Source organism: Pan troglodytes, chromosome X (genome assembly GCF_028858775.2).
Source record: "Pan troglodytes isolate AG18354 chromosome X, NHGRI_mPanTro3-v2.0_pri, whole genome shotgun sequence".
NCBI lineage: Eukaryota > Metazoa > Chordata > Mammalia > Primates > Hominidae > Pan > Pan troglodytes.
In genome coordinates, this window is record NC_072421.2 from 74,814,589 (window position 1) to 74,829,494 (window position 14,906).

General features: G+C 39.2%; 1 long non-coding RNA gene across 1 annotated transcript in view; it reads right to left on the bottom strand.

Annotated features, from left to right (window-relative positions):
* Positions 1-13,683, bottom strand: part of LOC107972704 (uncharacterized) — a 354,895-nt gene extending 341,212 nt beyond the window's left edge. The window contains exons 1-2 of the long non-coding RNA XR_010154783.1: positions 13,201-13,683; positions 6,250-6,354 (exon numbers count right to left, since the gene is read on the bottom strand). This is a non-coding gene — a long non-coding RNA (uncharacterized LOC107972704). The remainder of the gene's footprint in view (positions 1-6,249; positions 6,355-13,200) is intronic.
* Positions 13,684-14,906: the final 1,223 nt, after the last annotated feature.

Below are 14,906 nucleotides of genomic sequence, written 5' to 3' on the forward strand. Positions count from 1 at the left end.
TAATCCCATGTGCAGCCAGGCTGGCAAGTAAAGCTGAGTTGCCAATTACTTTGCTTTTTTTGGACTCCACTTTCCCTGAGTGGCAATGAAAATAATAATCCTACAGCCTTTCCTGACAAGTTCTGCAGGTAAGAGCTTGTTTTAGGTATAATCCTTCATGGGAGCTAAGGGCAGAGGAAAGAAGAATGGGGTCAATTAAATAACCTCTAGAGCATCTTTCTGATTATGTGACTCAGTCATCTGTGGGCTTTTGCCATTGCTGTCAATTAAGGTTGACACCAAGGCCAAGCAGACTTTATGAGCTAGGACATAGCTGGATCACCCTTAGGACTAAGAAGAGGAGAAAACATCATTCCAGATCCTACCAGAGCCCTCTACTTCTCCCTTTTGTTGTCATGCCATCTGTTTAGAAGAGAAGCCTGAGACAATTTTATGTGGGGGGCGGGGGTCAGGGGAAGGGTGTACGTGCATGCGTGCGTGTGTTCCAACTTTCCAAGCAAGGGATCTCTTCTAACCTAGCCTAAGTTGGAATAGTGCTACAGGTCCAGGACCTTAGCCTTAGAGAGCAGAGCTATTCTTCCTGTCTCCTACTTCCCACTATGTAGCACTCAATGTTTGATATTGGTACTGGAGACCATGTGACTTTATCTTCCTTAAATATGGTATTAATTTTCACCCAGAAAAATAAAGCGATTAATGGAAATCGGGCACTTAAGATAATAAAAGGGAGTGTTTTGCCTTAGGGCAAAGCATAAGGATTTCATTTTCCCAGAATTCTCAATCTGATTCTGAGGCCAGCAACAACTAGTTTTGGGGCAGTACAAATACATAAGATGAAATCCCCAACCAGGGATCTGGAGCCAGAAGAACCCACAAGAGCACAGTGGCTTCAAATGGCCCAGATGTTGGAGGCCTTTTTAACAATGTGGCTGTAATCTACACAGTAACCAGACCAAGCAAGCCTGCTTTAGCAGATAACCTCAAAAGTGCAAAGATAATATTGAGATGTGGAGGAATATCAAGGGAGGCTCCACAAGAAGGATGGAGTTTTGTTTTGTTGATCTATTCCTTACTTTGGGCAGGGGAAGAACAGCTGTTTACAAGGGTGGATGGATGTGAGGGACACTATGAAGGCTTCCACCTGAACATCAGCCTCTTTGAGACTAGACATTTCACTGTTAATGTTAACAATCCATTTCTTTGGTTTAAGGTGTGTGAATTCCCAGGGCTGCCCCTGGAAAAAGAAGTATATTCAACCCTTGACAATAAATCATAAGGAAGGTAGAGGAGGACCAATAGAGGGAGGTTTGCCTTTGGAATGTGAAATAGTTCCTTCAAGTGAACCAGAGATTATAGAGCAGGAGGTGACCTTAGAGATTTTCTAATTCACCTTGAAACTTAACTATAATAAACTGTTCCCTCAGACAAACAGAAATGAGAGGAAGAGTTTGAGCTGGGAATAGAGAGAGGCTCTGGACTGTGTGGGAAAGTTGTACCAGGAAAATAATTTCACTGTTAGGAGGACTGGCACATGACCTTGAAGGGAAGATGCAAGATGGTATTGGCAAAGATGAAGGAGCACAGGCAAAACTAAGCCAGTGCATGTAGCATAAGTGTGTCTAATATTAAAACAGAATTTGCAATGAATTCCAAGGGTACAGAAAATTCTTTTGAAAGGCCAGACTTCTACTTGATGGTTTTCTTTGCTTTAAGTCGCTTGGGCTAATTGGAATGGAATGTTTCAGTTAAGCAAACACTCACTAGAATTCAAACCTGGTTATAACCTCCATTCAAATAAAAATAGATAGAAATGGTTGCAAAAGTCTCTCTGTTTCTCTATTTGGAATATAAAGTATAGAATGTACACTATTGAGGTTTGTTATGGACATATTCACGATGTTATACTATTTGGAATATAAAATTGAGAATGTACACTTTTGAGGTTTGTTATGGGCTTATTTGGAATGTTACAGGATGCAATATGACTTCCCAGAAAACATGGCAAAAATTGCAGCAGCAAGCTTCGCTCCTGCTAAGTTTCTTTCCTCTATCCAAAGTCCTGTCATAAGTATAGGAGTGAGACAGGGGAAAATGGGAAGATGAGGAAATGGAGTTTTCAAAAGATTATTTGGAAATTTATTCTTTTTTAACATTTGTTTGGAGGTTTTTGTTTTGTTTTAGATTTTGAAAGGGAAATGCATGCACATGGTAAACAATTCTAACATATTCAAAAGGCTATATACAGTTTGAAAGTCAGTTAACTTTGCTAGAAGAAAACACTGTTAAAAGTTCCTTGTGTTACCTTGTGATACCAGAGATAATCTAATCTACATTTAGAAACACACACACACCATAATTATAATTTTGGATCTTATAAAACCTTTGTGAAGGCTTCTCTGTCTGTCAGGTTTACTTCAGAACAACACCAGATTCCCGTGGCATGGTCTTTACCATGTGACCAAAATCATCTTCAAAGATTCAGCCAGGCCACTGGTCTCTACCTCTATGTTACATACTCAGAAGCCAAGCCATAGTAGGTAGGGGTAAGTAGGAGGGGATCCTGGGAATTGTAACAAAGTATCGTTCTCTTAGGAAAATTAGGATATTAGTACCTACCTCACAGGATTATTTTAAGCACTGAAAGAAATAATATGAATAAAGTGCTTAAAACAGTGCCTGGCATAGAGTAAGTGCTACATAAGTTTCAGCTGTTGTCATCATCACTATTATTGTTGCTATTGTGAAAGAGGACAGCTTAGGGCTTCCTGAAGCTATTCCCTATTTTCTCTGGGTTTTCTTCACAGATACCTCCAAAGATGGGAGTTGCTGTCACTACTCTTCTAGAATATTTTCCCCACCAAGATCTAAACTGTGGAGCCAGTTGGTAACCAAAATTGTACCTCAAAAGCTCTCCTAGACACATGGAAAACTTGGCTTCTCTGCCTGATGTTCATCTCAAAGCATCAGTGATAAACTGTTTCATATGTTATTACTCACTACTATTCTTGTAAAGACCATGGAAATACATGGACAGACCGCCAGCTCACCACACTTTTTGCAGAATTACTCAGCCCAGACGTGTTGTTTTCATCTCCTTTGTGTGATTCAGTTCCTCTTCATTCCTACACCTCTCACCACTTCTGAGGAGTTACATGTTTCCAGCTAGCCGCAGACATTGAACTGCCTTATCTTGCTGGCTACATCTGCATGCAGCTGGTGCCACTAGGACAGGCTGAACTACACATTCACAGATTAAACTCCCTAAGCAGCCTGAGTCTGCCATCTCATTCCCTTCGAAGCTCTTAGAGAAGGGGAAGCCAAGTTCACAGATATGCAGCACACCTTCTCTCACCTGTCTCTTTATTTGGGAGGGTGGGTGAATGACAGCTAAGACAACTAGCATTTCCCTACCAAAGAGTCTCATCACTGACATCTCTTTACTTCCTGGTTTCTCACAAACATAAATTGAACATTTGACTTCTGGTACAAATCTTTGTATCATCACAGAGGGGTTTCCATGGAGATTAACCATAAAGCCTCACTTGCTTGACTCAATTCCAGTGACTTTTTCTACACTTCATTTATCCACATCCATGGCCCATGCAGGGTCTTTTCATCATCCAGAACAGCTCTACTTCTGAAATCTTAAATTCGTATACCCTACTCTTCAGCTACTTTTATTTTCCAGTGAGGGCTTTTACTTCCTTGCCCATACTACTCCTATTCTATGGGCTCCTGGTTTCTGTCAGTTTATCAGTCCATCCTAATTATTTTTTCTGACTTGCCTGGGCTCTATAATCTATTATTGCAACCATTTTCTTTTCTCTAGTTTTAACCACATTTTGACCTGGTACCACCTGAAAATTTATGGTTTCTTTCTTCAGGAGAGTTATTGGCACCACATGATAACTTCTTCAGGAGTTCCTGGCCAACTTTCTCTTCCATCTCTTCCTATATATTCAGACATCTCTTTTCATCAATCACTGTCCTAACTTCGAATCTTCACTCCTTCCCTCTCCAATGGTTCTTTGTCCTCTGCACAACAATATGCTGAAACCTCCCATCATTTAAGAAACAGTCCCTCCACCTTATCTCTTTCTCTGTTTGTTGCCCTGTCTCTCCTTTTCTTTCTAACCAAGCTTTTTAAAAGCAGTTTAAGAACAGTTTAAAAACTTTTAAAGAACCATTTACATTCACCGTCTTCACTTAGTCTTTTCCTTTTCACCCCTCAACACACTGAAATCTGGTTCTGTTTCTGGGGTAGATCCTCTCCTACCCGTTTGTACCTTCGTCAAAATATTAATCACTCTACTGTAACCACCACTAGGCCTAAGTACCTCAAAATGTAGGATGTTGAATAACTTATCTATGTAGTCCCAGAGCCTAGCACAGTGCTTGATTGATAGGAGGTCCTCAATAAACAAATTATGTCACAAACACTTACTGGACACCTACTAGGAACCAAGCACTGTATTGGTTCTGTGGACTTGAATCTATCTCAAAACCTATATTTAAGCAACTTTTTCTCACAGAACCTTTCTTTCCTTTGTGAATGTCAAGTCAGTATATTTAATTAAGCCATACAATCCCTGTCCCGTGCCATGACTTTACTCATAATGGTCACTCAACATTTGTTGAATGATTGCTTGATAGAACTCAGCAGACCCAAAAGGACTAATTGTGAAAAGTTGCTGTAGGAAATGGCCAGAGAGAGGCCTGTTCTGAAATCTGGTTCCTTACAGAGAGCTTTTCAGGCTTTCAGAACCATTTCTGAGCAGTTCTCTAGAAATACATTCATTTGCAACTCTATCCCAACATGGCTGATAGGTTTTGGTAAACCCGTTTACAACCTCTCCATTTCCTTTGTCTTCAACTTCTCTCCCCTCTCTCCAGTCTTTCCCCCTACACCTATTAGACAGGTGCAAATATCTCTCCTAGTCACAAATAAGGAAAGACCTAAATTAGAAAACCTCCCTGGACTCCAAGGTTTCACATTACCTAATATCCTTCCTTTCTCCACTAATCTTCTGCAAGAATAGTCTGAACTTTCTAGTCCCATTTCCTTCTTCCCATTCATTCCCACACCAAATAGTCAGAAAGGCTAGGATATGAATTAGAATGGTCAGGGAAGGGTTTCATGGACAAGTAAGGGCACAGGATGCAGAAGAATTTTGTGATTAAAGTGCAGAATATGGAAATGTATTGGAGAGGTATTAGGTTTTTCTATTTTATTTTTCATCTGCTTTATAATATTCTTTTTTTTTAAGTAGGTAACACATGTATATGATACATAATTCAGAAAATGCAAAGTGAAAGTAAGGGTTCTTCCCAATCCCACCAAGTTCCCTTTTCTAGAGGCAATCACTGTTAAAAGTTTCTTATGTATCCTCCCAAAGATGCATTTGTAAATATTTACATATATGGAGTGCCTATACAATATGGTAGAGCACAATAAGAAGGGCAGTGTGAGCTGACAAGCACAGAAGAGCCTTTGAAGAATTAGGGAATATCATCTTCCCTCCAACATACTCTTCCTCTTAAGTCCCCACCTCCATTAATAGCCTTTCCATCCTCCCAAGATGACCCAGGCTCAAAGCCTCTGAACATTGGCAGGAAACCTGTTACTAACCAGAGTTTAGTTTTCTAAAATGGTTTTCTGTACATCACAATTAAGCCAATTAACATTCCCTCCATACCTGCCACTGCTATTTTCAATTTTGTTTTGAAAATATAAGTCACATACATCTACTCCTCACCACTTTCACTACCCCAGCCTCCATTAGGCCCTCGTGACTTCTTATCTTCAAAATTGGAGTAACTGCCTTCTTCATATGGTTGTTAGGTACATTTGGTAAAATTAAATAAGCATGGTAACAATTAGCAGGCTCAACAAATATTTGTTCCTTTCTCTTCTCCCCAATACCTCCCAGCCACTATACCACCCCACCACCCCATCAACCTTAATCCACTCCCCATATTACATACTTGGTTTATCAAAACAATGTCGAATTCTTGAAATTTTTCTATATCTATCCTATATTGATCCCAAGATCAGAGCTTCAGAATATGAAAACTTACCTGAACTCTGAGGAAAGGCACTAGAAAATTCCAAATACAGCTGTCCCAAAGGAAAACCACTCTTAGTACCTCTCAAAGGCATTGCCTTTATAGTCTAGGGTAGTATCATTGACATTTGGAAACTAAAAAGGTTATGATCTAACCTATATTTTTCCCCTAGAAAAACCTTACCTATTCTTCAGGACTCCGTTTGAATTCCACCTTCTTCTTGAAGTCTTCCAGGATTCTGCCCATGTTAACTCTTTTCACCCAAGTCTTAATGAATCTTACCTTTCTCTGCATTACAAAATGTGGAGGGAAGGGAGGGAGGAGAGGGGAGATAAAGGAAGACATGGGATGGGGAGTGAGAGAGTGACACCCAAATCCTCGTTCTGACAAAACCCATTGTCCCACCTCCTAAAATATGCCTAATTGAGTAAGGTTAAAGTGATGGTTACCAAACAGCAGGTAAGGGTATCCCCTAGACCCCCTAGTTTCTGGTTAACAATTAAGGACATATAAAATAAAATATACTTTAATCTTGAATAAACTTATTTATTTTCAGGTTAATTTACTTTTGTATAAATGATTTTGGCATATTTTAATTTTTATTATCTATATCATAATCTGATTCATTTCAATTAAATCATGAACATTTTCCCATGTCATTAACTTTTCTTTAAAATATTTTTTAATAGTTTTGTAAGTCTCTCATCTTGTTTCCATCCGTAATATATTTGTTCCCCTATTTTGGGGCATTTTTCTTTTTATTCCCATTTTTGTTTTTACAAATAATGTTATTTGAAGGTATGTAAATCTTTATCTGAATCTCTATTTATCTGAATCTTTATGTTTTGACATGTTGATAGATAACATCAAACTACTTCCAAAAATGATGTACCAATCTAATCCACTGGCACTGTACAAGAATGACCACCTCATTGCACTCTCACCAGCACAGACTATTATCTTTTCTATTTTTTTCTAATTTGATAGGTGACAAAAATGACATGCCATTATTAGTTTTTCTTTTCCTTTTCCTTTTTTTTTTTTTTTTTTTTTTTGAGATGGAGTCTCACTCTGTCACCCAGGCTGGAGTGCAATGGCACGATCTTGGCTCACTGCAACCCCCGCCTCCTGGGTCCAAGCTATTCTCCTGCCTCAGCCTTCTGAGGAGCTGGGATTACAGGAGCCCACCACCATGTCCAGTTAATTTTTTTATTTTTAGTAGAGGCAGGTTTTCACCATGTTGGCCAGGGTGGTCTGGAACCTCTGACCTCAGGCGATCCGCCCGCCTCGGCCTCCCAAAGTGCTGGGATTACAGGCATGAGACGCCGCGCCCGGACAAGAGTTTTTCAATAATGTTAATATACATGGTTTGTTTTTCCTGTTCTGTTAATTACTTATACATCTCCTTTGCCCATTTTTATTGAGATCTTCTGTTTTTCTTACTAGTTATATGTATTTGGATATAATCAACATGTTAGATTATAATTATTATATGCAGTTGATTCTTATTATTCACAGTTGCTATGTTTTATAAAGCCACTACAAACACTGAATTAATGAATACTGAACCACTGCTCCTGGAGAAATACATAGTTAGGCTCCTGTGAGCCTCTGGTCACATTTCCATCAACCCATCAAAACACAATCTTTGTTTATGTGTGTTTCTGTTTAAAGACACCTTATTTAAGCCACACAAAAACACAAATATTACATGTTCTCACTCATATGTGGAAGCTAAAAAAAAGAACTCATGGAGATACAGAGTAGAATGACAGTTACCAGAGGCTGGAAAGAGTAGTAGGAAGTCAGGGGATAGAGATGGGTTGGTTAATGGATACAAAGATATAGTTAGATAGAAGGAATAAGAGCTAGTGTTCAGTAGCACAATAGGGTGCCTATGGTTAACAATAATTTATTGTATATTTCAAAATAACTAAAACAGTGAAATTGGAATGTTCCTAACACAAATAAATAATAAATTATTGAGGATATGGATTCCCTAATTACCCTGATTTGATCATTATATATCATATGCTTGTATAAAAACATCACATGTACCCCATAAATATGTACAACTATTATGTAATCTATGCTCATGGTTTTATATAATTCCTCCTTGGCTATTGATTCTCAAATCTATGTATCCAGATGGGATCATTCTCTGGAGTTTCAGCCTTCCCTAGATCTCTCCAAGTGGATTTTCCACAGGAACCTCAAACTCTACTTGACTGAAATAAAACTATTCTTCCCATTTTCACAAATGAAGAATCTGAGGCTCAACGAAGTTGAAGAATTTCCCCTGGGTCCCAGTAAAGAAATTAAACCAAATCTGTCTGACTCTGAAGCTTATGCTCTTTCCATTTTTGTTATACTGCCTTTTATAATATTAGGGAGAAAAAAAACCCAGAACATTACATATATATCTTGTAGCTCTGAAACAGAGTAACAAGTTTCACTGGGGAATTGATCCTTCCTGCTCTAAGAAGCTTGAATTCTAAATTTTCTGGATTACTTTTTAAAAAATAAATCCCTGGAAAATCAGGAGCAAAATTATTAAGTGGAAGAAGCTGGAGAAGTCCCTTCCACTCTTTGGATCACATTTTCCCTGATATTTAAAAAAGATCTCTACATTCTCTTACAGCTGTGCCATTATGAGAGTCTATGGAAGACAGAGTTCTGTATAAGGTACAGACATTATGAATAAATGCTCATGCCATTCAGCCTGTGTAATAGCTCAGCTGCATTCCAACACCATTCTCCAGGACCCGCTGGACTAAAGGCTGATCATATATCTTCATGATATTCTCATCTACTCCAGGCACCCAGCCCAGCATGACGCACTTGTCCACACAGCCCTGACTCACCTCTGGCAATACCAGCTCTTTATTCAACTGGAGAAGTAATCAGGTAAAAGTGGAAATTCTATGACATATTTCCCCACAGAGGGTTCTGATATGTGCCCCACAAAGTCACTTACTAGCTGCATGACCTTGGACATGTCACTTAATCTCTCTGACCCTTAGTTTTCTCATCTGCAAAAGAGAGATTAATAAAACGTAATTCACCTGATTATTGCAAAAATTAAGAAATAATGTGTGGAAGAGCACCAGGCATATACTAGGTACTTAATAAATGTTTTCTTCCTTCATTGTCATCCTTCAATGGGCCATGCCAGTGTTTCCTTGGATTCACTAGTTATTATCAAGGTCTAATCTATACATTTTTTGATCATCGCCCCCCGTATCAACCAAAGAACATTTAGCCAGGTGTGGTGGCATGTGCCTGTAGTCCCAGCTACTCAGGAGGCTGAGGCAGGATGATAGCTCGAGCCCAGGAGTTCAAGGCTGCACTGAGCTATAATTACGCCACCACTGCACTCCAGCCTGGGCAATGGAGCAAGATCAAAAAAAAAAAAAAAAAAAAAACCTGAAGAAATGCCACTCATGGTGATTCTTAATTTACTTAACTGTAGCAATTCAGGCTGCATTTGAGTTCTTATAGCAAACTTAAAGTCATAACATGTAGTCAGCAAGCATCTGCTTAAATGCTTCCTGTGACAGGGAACTCAGTCCCTTTTAACACAGCCCATTTCATCTTCAATCAGCTCTGTTGTAACTTCCACCCAATAATCTTAATTCTGTCTCTTGGAGTCAAACTTTACAAATAAAATTCTCTTTCTCATGACAACCCTGTAGAAACTGGAAGACAGTAACCCTGCCCCCACTCCACCCTCAAGGCTTCTCTTCTTAATCTCTATTTTGTCTGTGTTCCTTTTTAAAAGATAACTGCCATATCTGAGCAAAATACTTGAGGTATGGTTCTACAAACTCAGCAACAAAGGAAATAATCACCTCCTGCATTCTAGATACTATACTACTATTAATGCAGCCTCAATTTCTGTTAACTTTTTCGGCAGCCATATTAAACATAGACCCATCCTGTAGAGTTGCTATTTTTTTAATTTTTAATTTGTTTTATGAAACTGGTGCAAGATACCACATTTTTTCTTATCAAATTTATTTTGTTATTTTTGGACCATCTTTGCAATTTAGTACATTCTTGGATTTCTGGTTCTATCACCCATCATATATATTTACCCTCCCTTTTACAGTTCTCTCTTAACACTCAATGAGTATACTGTTCTTGCATCTCCATCCAAGCCATTAATTAAAATGTTGAAACCAAGACGAAGTCAGGTACAGAGCCCTACAGCTCACCACCAAGGACTTCTCTTTGCAACAGTGAAGCACAATTTTCTCCTACCTCAGTATACCTGATAGACCTTTCCACCATCGATTTACATTAATCACAATAGCTCACAAAACACCAGCAATACCCAAGGAGGGGCAGGACTCCTTAGAGGAAAACTAAAATTAGGGGAAAAGCCTGTGTGGCTTGGAGAAACCTTTATCTAAGTGACTCTGATAAATCTCTCAGAGAATGTGCCCTCATCTCTTGCCCTTTTTAAGAATTCCTACCCCAGGGAAACACAGAATAAATAATTAGCAACTTTTGTAAATGGTTTCTTCATCTGTATGTTGGAGCTAATAATATACAACTCCTAGGGCTGTTATGAGGACTAAATGACTAATACATATAAAGTACTTAGCACAATGCCTGGTATGTAATAAGTGCTCAATATAAGTAGTACTTTAAAAAAACCTTTCAGACTCCAACTAAAGGAATAATGTTCTAGCTTATGTTTCCTCCATCTTGTTCACCAGGGTGTCATAAAAATAAACATTTTTGTCATGTTCCTTTCTGCAACGTAAGTAAACTATAGTCATTACCTACTTGCATCTATTCGTTAAAAGACCATATCCAAAAAGGCCACGTTTCCCAGCCCACAAATCTGAGTACAGGACACAGCCCCTGAGGGGCTGTTATAGCCACAAATATATTAAAATTTAATTTTTTCAAGCTGAGGCTCTACTGTATTGTCTGACTCCCATTCACCCCCTACCGCCCCAACTATGAATGGCAGAATCAAGACCTCCACATTCTTGAAGGCCCACATCATTTCCCTTCCTGTTGCAACGTTACCTGATCCTGCTGTTTTCAGTAATGGTGACAGAATCCAGGTAAGGTAATCCAGATTTGCCTTGCAATAAGATAATTCCAAGATGTCTGTGGCTGCAGGACAGATTGTGATACTCCACCCTGTTCATACCCATAGCTCTCTGTTCACACTCATATCATGATATCCCTATCTCCCAACCCCCACCTTGGGTCACTGTGGTTTGCATGTCATATCTCAGGACTTCTGGTGGCCAAAAGTGGAAGCTGAAGTAGGACAAGAACTGAATCTGGAACCAGAGAAATCTATAAGTCTGTAACATTGGAAAACACTGTATGCTATGGCTTTTCTAAGTGACACGTTAATAGTAATCGACATATCATTATAAAAACAAAAATTTCCCACATCTATATTGTGCTTTGTGGTTTATAAAATACTTCAATGATCCCCAGTGTGTGATGTTCCCCTTCCTGTGTCCATGTGTTCTCATTGTTCAATTCCCACCTATGAGTGAGAACATGCAGTGTTATAATAATAATAAAATTAAAAAATAATAATAATAGTAATAAATACTTCAATGAGCACTTTCTCCTTTGTTTATCAGAACAGTTAAGTAGCTTCATTTGAGGGAAACACTGCTGGAAAATTAAAAATTAATTATCTTCATCAAACTTAATTATGTATTTTTCCTCCACACGTATACAATAATTATCTCTGTCACACAATCTAGTTTGATCAAAAAAAGTTAAATAACAGCTATTTTGCACCACAAGGCATGAAACGCTAGGCTTCTTATCTTTTAGGACAGATAATATTAACTTTATTTTACAGGTAAGGAAAGCAAGTCTCTGTGAGGTTAATTTGCTCAAAGTCCACATATCAAATAGTAGAACTAGAAGTCAAAGCCTCTCTACTCTGACTCCAAATCATCTGCTCTGTTTTCTACCTCAGCATTTCGAAGTGCCATTCAACTGCCTTGATTAAAATGCCTGACATCCTCCCTGTCAAGAAACAGGCAGTGGCTAACTGAAGCCATCTTCCTAAAAGACATCTTTCAACTCACAAGTTCCTAAGCCAAGTTATCTCACAAAAGAGTAAGTTTCCTTTCCAGGCAGCCAAGTTTCTATGCCATGCTGAAGAATCTTTCTTTTTAACCTTTCAGGTATACAGCCATAGAGCCTCATCCATCTGCAGAAAAGATGCTGACATATATTGCACCAAACAGAGCTCTAACCCCACCTTCAATCTTGCAGCATTATGTTAGTCGTTATCAAAGCATCTGGCCCAGTGTCTCACTGCAGAGATTGTGCACAAATTAGAAATGCTGCAATCTATGAAAATTCATTCTTCATTCTCCATGTTTGTCAGCCCCTTCCCTTCACATTGCAGTCCCAACAAAGAACAGAAAGGCAACCACATGGGAGAAATCCAGATAACGCAGGCCAATTTCTACCTCAGCCCACAAACGACAAGGAACTAGATAGCCAGTCTTGCACATGAGAGATTAGATACTGTTCTAAGCCTACCATTTTCTCTTACACAGCTCTCTAAAACATCGCAAGGTATACTCCTCAACTCAATTCTAATTAGCTGACTCATTCACTTCATGCCTTACCTATTATAATTAGCTCTTTTCTTCAAGATTTACCAATCCCTCCTTCTACCCTAAATAGCATCCCTAAACAGCTACACAGCATTATGACCCTCTACAGTTAAAAAGATGGAAAAGTTTTCATTCACGGTTTGGTATTCCGTTAACTTTGGCCTGAGGTGAGACCAGACACAAAGAATGCCTTCAGGAGCTGGCATGCAGAGCCAGGAATCACTGGGGCCACATACAACCTAGTCTCAGCTCCAGCCAGATGAAATTACTGGATGCTGTGAGGTCACATACTGCTTCCCAGACAAACCAAGGCAGAGCCCAAAACTCTGCATTACCTCCTCAGAATGGCCTCTCATATCTCACAAAAAAAAAAAAGCCCAACTTTGGGTGCAACTAGCAACTAGCCTCTTTTGAATCTCCCCTCAACAAACCCTGGCCCCTGTATTTTCCTGTCTTCTTATTTGATCTGTTTTCTATCCTGGTTCTCAGCTGAGTATCAACTTCTGTTAAGTACCTGATTCCTTGCTTTGGCTTGAATCAGCATAGTCTTCAGCCATCTTCCTGGGTTTACCGACCGCAGGCTCGAGTTCTGCAGAATTGGTTTAAACTGGTCAAAATAGATTTGAACTGACCAGAACTGATTTTCTTTGTCAAAAAATATTTGAACTGATCAAGATCAACTTCTGACAATTTTAAACCCTTTTGGGCCAGTTTTACATTACTAATGCAGGAGCAAGCCACTGAGGGAATCAGGATGAACCAGGAATGAGATGAAGCTGCTTCAATCTGCTTAGAAGACCAGCAAGGAGGGGACAAAAAGGACCTGATGCTAAGGATCATACCATTTGTGGTGGTGGTGCTGGAGGGGGGATAAGAAAGGACCTAATAGTCCGAGAGGTAGGATCAAACTACTGTGGACCCCGGGGGAGGCACTAAAATAAACTGATGCTCAATAACGCAGGATCAAATCACTGGTGTGAGACAGGAGGAGGAAAGATGCTGATGCTTACCAGACAGGATCAAACCACTGAGATGCATATGGAGCTGAATGGGGATGCTTTTCGATAAGGAGCCATCAAACCACTCTGGGAGAGGGAAGGAAAAGAAGAGGAAGAGTGAGATCGTAAAGGGTCTAGTAGTGTGTAAGACAGAGTCAGACCCCTGTGGAGGATTGATGACTAAGGGATGCTGTTCTAAGTAGCAGGACTAAACCACTGTGAAAGAGAGGGGAGCAAAAAGAAGCTGAAATTTCTTAAAGCAAACATAAATTCTTTATAGGAGAAGTAAACAATAATATGGTGTTCTGTAAGACAGAATCAAATCCTGCTTTTATATTTAATAAAGCGTGTTTATATATATTATTATTATTATCATTTGTTCTTTACTCTCCCCTCTGATGGTTGGGTCAGACCATGTTCCCACAAAGGCTTGTGCAGTAATTCTCAGCTGCCCCTAATGGTTGCTAGGCAACAGTGCGGCAGCTGCTGGATGAACCTTGCCCTTTTGACATTAACCCCTGGGTTTCTGGAAGGGAAATAAGATGTACATAAATGAAAAAAGTGGGGAACAAAGTGAGATGATGACATCAAATGCTAGGTGGGGAGAAGTGGAAGACAAATTCACAGACCTTCGAAAATAAAAGGGAGACAGTAAAGTAATTGGCGAATGATGGCTATGTGGAAGAAGCAACACTTTGACAAAAGTACAGTCCTATAAACTTAGAAAACATCAAGCCCAGTTCTACATAAGACTTCTGAGTCCTCCTATGACATCCCTAACCAGTGGTGCTTGAATACTTTACGTGAAAAAGTAGTAGTTGGAAAAAGTAGTAGTTCCTGGACAACCTATTCCATTTTCCTATAACTCTAGTCATTTTTAAAAATTGTGAGCCCCAAATTTCTTCCCTATGGATTTCACCCAGAAGTCTGAATCCTGTCTTCTAGAGCAGGGGTTGGAAAACTAGGGCTTACAGGCCATACCCAACTCACTGCCTATTTTTGTAGAGAGCATGAGCTAAGAATGGTTTTTACATTTTTAAATAGTTGAAAAAAATAAAAAAAGAATAACATTTTGTGACATAAAAAATTTTATGAAATTGAAATTTCAGTCCATGAATAAGGTTTTGTTGGAATACAGCCATGCTCATTCATTTACATATTATCTATGGCTGCTTTCTTGCTACCACAGCAGAGTTCAGTAGTAGTAGTTGAGTGGTAGTAG